Here is an 8,365-nt window from a genome sequence, read left to right on the forward strand (position 1 = left end):
TTTCTGCAACTCTTCCAAAGAGATTCCCGAGACCTAACTTCTTTCTGCTAGCTTAGGAGGTGAAAAGATCCACGACCAACCCTGAAAACACTCACGATTTGAAAAAAAAAAAAAACCGTTCAATGACTGAGTCGAATCTGTATAGTGAGAGAGAATGGGAAGAAATCTTTTGAACAGGAATTAGAAATAGAGAGATGACAAGAAGCTCATTTTTCAAAAAAGTTAATACGTTTCACTGGAGTTGAAAGATAAGTAGAAAATGTGAAAATGGACATGAAAAGGGAAAGAGATTAAAATGCTGAGGACATTAAATTTTAGGTACAGAATTTGCCTTTACCTATATATAATTGTGGAGACATCAATGTGTTTTAACAAAGGAATAACATGATCAAAGAACTAGATTAGCAAATTAACCTGCCATAAGTATGTAAAATGGATAGAAAAGTACTCAGAATGGAGACAGAATGATAGCTGAGAAGGTGAGGCAGCAGTACAAGCCTCTAAGTGGTAAGTATATGAACTGAGAAGAAGCTAGAAATAGCTGTTTTGTTCTCATTTCTTAAATTTCCCAGCAATAGAATTACAGATGAGGAAATAACTCTAGAATTCTAGAAACCAAAAACATAGAGACTAAATGACACACTAAAGATGATGATCAGTAATTAGAAGTTGAGAAATTGAATTAACTTTCGGGGGAAAAGGATGAAGGCAGGAATCTGTATTGATTCATTTGCCTCTCCTACACCACACATAATAAACTATTTAGCACTTAAGCCAATAGAAATGTGACCATCATTTCTCACATTTTCCCCAAAAATGACTTTTACACCTCAGAAGTTTGGACAGTAATTTTACAACACATGGTAAAAAGGCATTATTTAATCCATCTTTGGAAATTCTAGTCAAATAGGCCACATGTTCTCTAATTCACATAAGAATTAGGAAAGCTATCTCATGATATGGGAATAGAAAAAATAAATAAATGAATGTAAAAGAACTAGGAAAGCAAAACCAAGCAATATATATACTCCATACAATTTACAGAATTGAATCTATATACTATATGGCAAAGTGAAACTTCTATAAAATCAGTGAATCTGTTGTTTAGAAACAGCATTTCAGATGGAACATAATTTCAATTCAAGAAAAGCCTGAGGGGAAATAATTAGGTTTACTTTGTTGATATAGGTGTGCATTTAAAAATACATTTCTGAATCAAATCTTAATAGAGCAGTAAGATAAATAATATATAATAGAGAGAAGCAGAGAAAGATGAGAAAGACTTGACACGTCACCAATATTGGTGTTATTTTGAGACATGTAATATTTACTATAAATACACTGTTTCTAGTCTACACTAAAACCAATGATCAAAAGGCATATTTCCAAATCAAAATCAATTAAGAGCTTGGTTTCAAAATAAGGCTTCCGGCCCAGCAAAGTACAAAGAAGCAACACTTAAGGCAAATATGTGCAACAACTCACTCATCAAATTTGTAATGCTCTTTTATGCTCCCAAGATGAAAGGATTTCAAAAAACACTCTTCACTCATCCTCTCCTCCACCCTCAATGACATTTCCTCTGGTCAGAACCAATACACATGTTAATATTTGTGGTAGTGAATGCATCCACATTTATAGTAACTTTCTTTTGTCAGAGAGGCATTAAATAATTTCCAGTTGACATCACTAAACTGATATATGAAGGGGTTTCTCTAGAAGTGACAACATTGGTAAAATTTCTAGATATATCTCATAAAATATAAAACTTGAGCTCAATTTTGCTTATTGCTTCTAAGAAATTATTTAAGTCATTATCAGTTAAATAATCCTCACACATCAGTAACTTAAACATGTCTTGTGTAACACTTCACAGTTTGCAAGTTATTTCTTTATATGCTTTATCTTAATAATCTATTATTTGTTAACTGTCCATACAAATACTATACAAATAAGAAAGTTAAAACTGTAAGGAAAAGAGATGAAAAAATACCAAGACAGAAAAATACCAAGAAATACCAGTCACTTGGGGACCAAATGTTTACTATAAATCATCTAAGTTAACTGGAACTCAGCTAGCTTGTTCATTCATTCATCCAACAAATATTTACTGAGGTAGTTACTAAACAGCCAGTTCATTTATTTTTGTATCCACAGAGCCTAACATAGGTCTGGGTCATATTAGGTGCTAAATAAATATTTCTGGAGAGGCTTCTAGCATGTACTGAAGTAAATGATGAAAAGTCACATTCCTGTATTATTTTTCTTTTCTTTTCTCTTTTCATTTTTTTCTTTTTTTTTTTTTAGACAACGTGTCGCTCTGTCGCCAGGCTGCAGTGCAGTGGCATGATCTCGGCTTACTGCAACCTCTGTCTCCCGGGTTGAAGTGCTTCTCCTGCCCCAGCCTCCCAAGTAGCTGGGAATACAGGCATGCACCACCACGCCCAGCTAATTTTTGTATTTTTGGTAGAGATGGGGTTTCATCATGTTGGCCAGGATGGTCTCCACCTCTTGACCTTGTGATCCGCCATCCTCAGTCTCCCCAAGTGCTGGGATTACAGGCGTGAGCTACTATGTCCAGCTATTTTTCTTATTAATCATCACCATTATTATAAATCATGTTCTCTGCCATCAGAAAATGTATTTCTATTTGTAAATAATGGACAAATATAAAATAATTAGAGAATAATTCATGATAAAAGTGAACTACGATAAATAAGGCAATTATTAACAAAAAATAATCATTCATCCAACTAAAATTTCACCATAGACTTTCTTTAAACCACCAATCTCCATAATAAATTCTTAGTTGAAGATTTCTGAAAACATCCTTTAAGATTTGAAGCTTCTCAATAATACGGCTGCTTATATCAAGTTCTATAATTTTTCTGTATTGTAATCAGGAAGCTGGAGGACTTTCTCAGAGTTATACAGAAATTAAAATGTCTGTCACTTTACTTGACCTGTTAAATAATTGAAGATCTACACTCGTCCTAAGCCACAGTATTTTCAATGTATAATTCATTAAAGCTATTAAATTCTTTCAGAAAATATTTATTGAGCACTCATATTCTAGGTACTATACTAATTAATTGCTCTTCACTTCATGTCTTATCTTCCCCTCACCCCTTCATAAAACCTTAACAATTTCAATAGTAATATTATATGACTTTGAGGTTAACAGTGGTAGCATTAATATTAATATGACAAACAAATCCATCTGTCAAACTGGGCCACCTAATTCAAAAATCATTTTATTCCAAGTTGTTATGTTTTTAAGAGTACAGTAAATCAAAATTTCTAAAATCTAACATTTTATTATGAAAATTGGATGACAAACCATGTCAAATATTCAAACCTTCATTAAAATTATATGCCAATCAGATTTTTTAAATTATCTAATTGAAATAGCATTATATATTTCAGCAATGATGGAGCATGTCTTAATGAATGCAATCAACTTTCTGATTTATTGGCTCACTCTATCAAATAAGGATGAAAATAAGACTTTTCAATCTAATCAGTACATAGTTTATACTTCGCTGACTTTGAAGGCTTACACACAAATTTTCCTTGCAGTTTAAGGGATAATGAATAGGTCTAACTTTTACAGATAAAAATGTATCATCGATAGTATAGCACCAATTAGGTTTATTTCTAAGTCAGTTATATTCACAAACCTAAATCATACAGCAATAATCTAGAATTTATAAATCTTATCTTTCCTTTTAAATTTCAATCATGAAAGAAGTAGAACAATTTATTTGGGAAAACCAAAATGGACTCAAAGATACCTAAATAATTTGATAAAATAGCCTTTGAATATTCTCAAATCTAAATATTAAGAACAGTTCTGTTTCTATCACCCACAGGCATTATCTTGTGTCCCTTTGCACTTTCTTTGTTCCTTTCTTCCCTCCCTTTATTTCGTACTTTCTTCTTTCTTTCCTTCCTTCCTTCTTGCCTTCCTGTCTGGTTTTCCTTTTTTCTTTTAATTTCTATTTCCTCTTTCTTTTATTATTCCATGTGCCCAACATTTTGGGAAAGAGCTGGAGGTAAACTTAGGTAGTAAAAAGAAAACCACTGGTCTTGTGTTCATTTTGATTATATGTTTAAAACATGGAAAAAGGCCAGGCATGGTGGCTTATGCCTGCAATCCCAGCACTTTGGGAGGCAGAGGTGGGTGGATCACCTGAGGTCAGAAGTTCAAGACTAGCCTGGTCAACATGGTGAAACCCCATCTCTACTACATATACAAAAATTAGCTGGGCATGGTGGTGGGCACCTGTAATCTCAGATGTTCCAGAGGCTGAGGCAGGAGAATAGCTTGAACCCGGGAGGTGGAGGTTGCAGTGAGCTGAGATTGTGCCATTGCACTCCAGCTTGGGCAACAAGAGCAAAACTTCATCTCAACAACAACAACAACAACATGGAAAGAAGTGACTTATCTCTACATAAAAGATTTGTTGAGTCTCTAATGTCTAATCACCTCTTCTAGGCAATGGGAGAAAGAAAATTTTATTTGACCGGATTTAAACTAAGATTGAGTCCCATTAGTTGATAAGGAGTGGGTAGGGCTGACACACAACAGTATTTGGGAAGCCCAGGAGGACATGGTTTACCAGCAAGGGAGATTTTGAAGATATCAAGTCCAAGAGAAAGGGTGTGTAGAGACATGCACTGAATCCAAAGAGAATGACCAGGCAAGACCAAGAGAGGAGATTCAGAAAGAAGAAGGCCTTCACAGTGCAGCTATCAGAAATCCATGGTTGGTAAAGGAGATATGGAGGGTATTGTGCTAGAATGGATGCTGAGAAAGTCAATTATTTACTTAAGACAGGACCCTGAGACCACATTTGACCAGCACTGGAAAGAAATACCTATTTTGTAGTCTAAAACTTTTGACCATAAAATAAACAACAGTGGTTTGAGTAATTCGATAACATAGCGCCTTGTGACTTGAGAGTGATCATTGTAGAACCTTTTCTCAGAGTAAAAGTGTAATTGGTTATGGATCAATAAGTAATTTCTTTTAGAAGGAAAAGACTCTTGTTTTCATTTTATTTATTTATTTTTTGAAGTAGCAAAGCTCTTAAATCAGAACTGAGCACATACATTTTGAAAGTTGAGATTGCTCTAAACAGCAAGATTCCTTACTGTGCTAGTAAAATGTATCTTAACTGATCATTTATTTATGATGCCATAAAAATCCAGATGCTCTTAATTTTGATTGTTATAAATTTGCTAAAAGGCACCTGAAATTACCTTTCCAGGGTTCCCCTTTTGACAACTACATTTTAAATTGAAATGTTACTATGGTTCAATAATGGCTGTGCTGAGGAGTTTTGTTGTGTTTTTCAAGCTTACCAATGAATTCAGCCCTTGTGGTCAGTGTAAACTCCTACACACCTTATTGGAAATTCCAGAATTCTAAGACAAAATTAATATTAAGAAAACAGGTTAATAAAAACAGAGAATTAACAACTTGTAAAAGTTTGTGCTAATGTACTTTGGTGTTTCATGTTTTTCTTAATTATTTTAGAACTAGTACCCAATGGCCACATTCTAACAGGAAAGAACATGATGACCTAGTCAAATGTCCTTTGGAGCGTGAGTACTGATAGAAGGAGAACTTATAGGGATAGACAGAACAAAATAGAACAAACTTCCATGGTTGCTTAATGCATGGGAAATAAACTGAATCTCAAGGATGAAAAAGAGGATGGGGAGACTTACATGCTTCTTCTGAAATCTTCTAAAAAAGATATATTTTAGACCAAGAACTATGATAATAAGAACCCTTTAGAGAAGTTTTTGAATGTGTGACACACTATGATTTTTTGGATATATCAATAAAATATTAATACCTCTTAACAGTAAAAGACACTGTGCTTCTTTACAAATAATGTGAGAAAATGAAGATTTAAAGAGTTGCAACCATACTCATTAATAACTTTTAAAATGCAGAGAAAGAAGAGAGGTCCCTGAACCCTAACGTTAATTATGGCAACTTTCAAAGGAAAATGAAGCTTTTCATTTATGACTACTCTTTGCCATCTATTATATGCTGAGTAAATTACTGTGGGAGGCTTACAACTTAGAGAAAAGAGAATGGGCCCAGGATGTAAGTGGTAATTATGAATCAAAATATATTTTCCTGACACTTATGTATCAAAATAAGCACAAAATGGCACAGAAACAATCTTTTTGCCATCTTCTTTCACATCCCCAAATATCCTTAAAGTATCCTTTCCTTCCTTTTATTTCATGTAGCTTCAGATACGTACTTTCTCTAGTGAGCAAAGAAATAAAGACAGAATCCAGATCTTTGCATGTCACCAGTATTACAACCTCCTGCTTCCAGCCAGATGGTATGGTATCTCCTCCTAGGCAATAACTTATTTTATTCATTTGGCAAGTCTGCCTAAAGACACTAAAATCGCTCCGAAAATTTTTTAAAATTATTTTGAACACAGAATTAACGGAATTCACACTCCAAAAAAAAAGTTTGCATTGCAAAGAACGTGATTAACAACAGCAATAGGTATGTGGTCTTATTTCCTCTAGATTGTATTCATATTTCCTATAACAAAGTACTGGTTTCTGGGGGAAGGAAGCATCCAAGAGGCAAAATTATAAATTCTTTACAAAAGTTAACAGTAAAAGTAAAAGCTGAATCTTATTCAAAAAGTACTTACTATATGCAGTTCTAGGTAGTCACCCAAGCCTGAAGAACTGTCCACTCGCACCAATACAGCTTCTTTCTGAACAGTGCTAAACCCTATGGCCAGTCTGTCTGCTCGTGTACTGGGTCGGTCATTAGGAGGCCACTTATACGTGATTTGTCCACCACCTTTGCTAAAGATATATGTTGTCCCAGCTGGAAAACAAAAACCAAAACCAATTAGTACAAATACATCAAGTCTGCACATTAGCAAGGCATGTTATACTGATATATCAGTACAGTATCAACTCTACACACAAAACTATGGCAAAGCAAATTATAGATTTCAATCAAATGTGCTCAGGAAAGTGGACTGAGTTGTTTTAAAAGAAATAGAGGGGTAGCTCAGTTTTTAATACACTGATTAAATTTACCAGCAGGTGTTTCAGAACAAATAGTAGGTTACTGTGTTTTCCATGGAGTTGGACAAGAATGGAATGGAATGAGGCTTTATTTCTTCCCGCCAGTTTTTAAGAAATAGTTTAGTAGAAAACATTGACCGGATGCTTCCAAAAAGCAACAGCAGCATATATCAACTTGGTATTGAAACAGGAGCTGCATGCAGATGTGACAGGGTCATACAGCACTGTGGAGAAAGTCGCAACAACTGTGCTAGGAATATAACTTTTATGGAAAAAGGATCTACTTACATGTGACAAATAACTAATGGATGAACAGTCACAGCCCCAGTAGCCATGTCAAGAAAATACAGCTAATAGATCTCATCCCTAGAAGTCAAGTTTTATTTAACAAGCAACATCTAGTAGCTGTCAAACTATTCAGAATCATAAAAAGATCCTCATCCTCTGCCACTCCAAGGTGAATACAAGCCTTATAGCACTGAGAATAATGTCACGGACCCATTCTGTGAGTGTTCAAGTTTTACCTTATGGTCGTCTTGTCAGTAAATTATCCAGCTTACTTGAAAAGAGTTGTTTTCCACCAATTTATTCAGCATTTGATATGGTTTGGCTCTGTGTCCCCATTCAAATCTCATCTGAAATTGAGATAATTTCAGATCCTCATGTGTTGAGGGTGGGGCCTGGTGGAAGGTGATGGGATCATGGAGTGGCTTTGCCCATGCTGTTCTCATGATAGTGAGTTCTAACAAGATCTGATGGTTTTATAATTCCTTGACATTTCCTCCTACACATACTTCTGTCTCTCCTGCTGCCTTGTGACAAAGGCACCTGCTTCCCCTTCTACCATGATTGTTAAGTTTCCTGAGGCCTCCTCAGCCTTGCAGAACTATGAGTCAATTAAACCTCTTTTCTTTATCAATTACCCAGTCTCAGGGAAGTTCTTTATAGCAGTGTGAAAACGGACTAATAGAGCATTTGATGCACTAAAGTCTTACCTCAATGCATCATTCAATGGCCATCCATTTTGTTTCTATTCTTTTGAGGGCCTGGATAGAACCAAAAGGTGAAAAAAGAATGGATTTTCCCTCTTTCTTGTCCTGACTGCTTAAAATGGGACATTGTTCTTTCCCTGCCTTTGCAGCTTCTTGTTCTCATGCCTTCAAACCTGGACTGAAATCTACATCATTGTTTCTCCAGTTCTCAGTCCTATGATCTATACCCATAGTTTTTCTGGTTCTCCAACTTGCAGACAGCAGATCATACATGACTTGATCATATA

General features: G+C 35.1%; 1 protein-coding gene across 4 annotated transcripts in view; it reads right to left on the reverse strand.

Annotated features, from left to right (window-relative positions):
• The window catches only part of LOC108521200 (neurexin-1-beta), a 343,586-nt gene extending 336,712 nt beyond the window's left edge, over positions 1-6,874 (reverse strand). For all 4 annotated transcript variants that reach the window (XM_017860885.1, XM_017860883.1, XM_017860884.1 and 1 more), the window contains exon 1: positions 6,699-6,874. The gene's annotated coding sequence lies outside the window, so the exon portion shown is untranslated. The remainder of the gene's footprint in view (positions 1-6,698) is intronic.
• Between the last annotated feature and the right edge of the window lie 1,491 nt (positions 6,875-8,365).

The sequence above is a fragment of the Rhinopithecus bieti genome, unplaced genomic scaffold (assembly GCF_001698545.2).
Source record: "Rhinopithecus bieti isolate Rb0 unplaced genomic scaffold, ASM169854v2 scaffold_56832, whole genome shotgun sequence".
Lineage (NCBI taxonomy): Eukaryota > Metazoa > Chordata > Mammalia > Primates > Cercopithecidae > Rhinopithecus > Rhinopithecus bieti.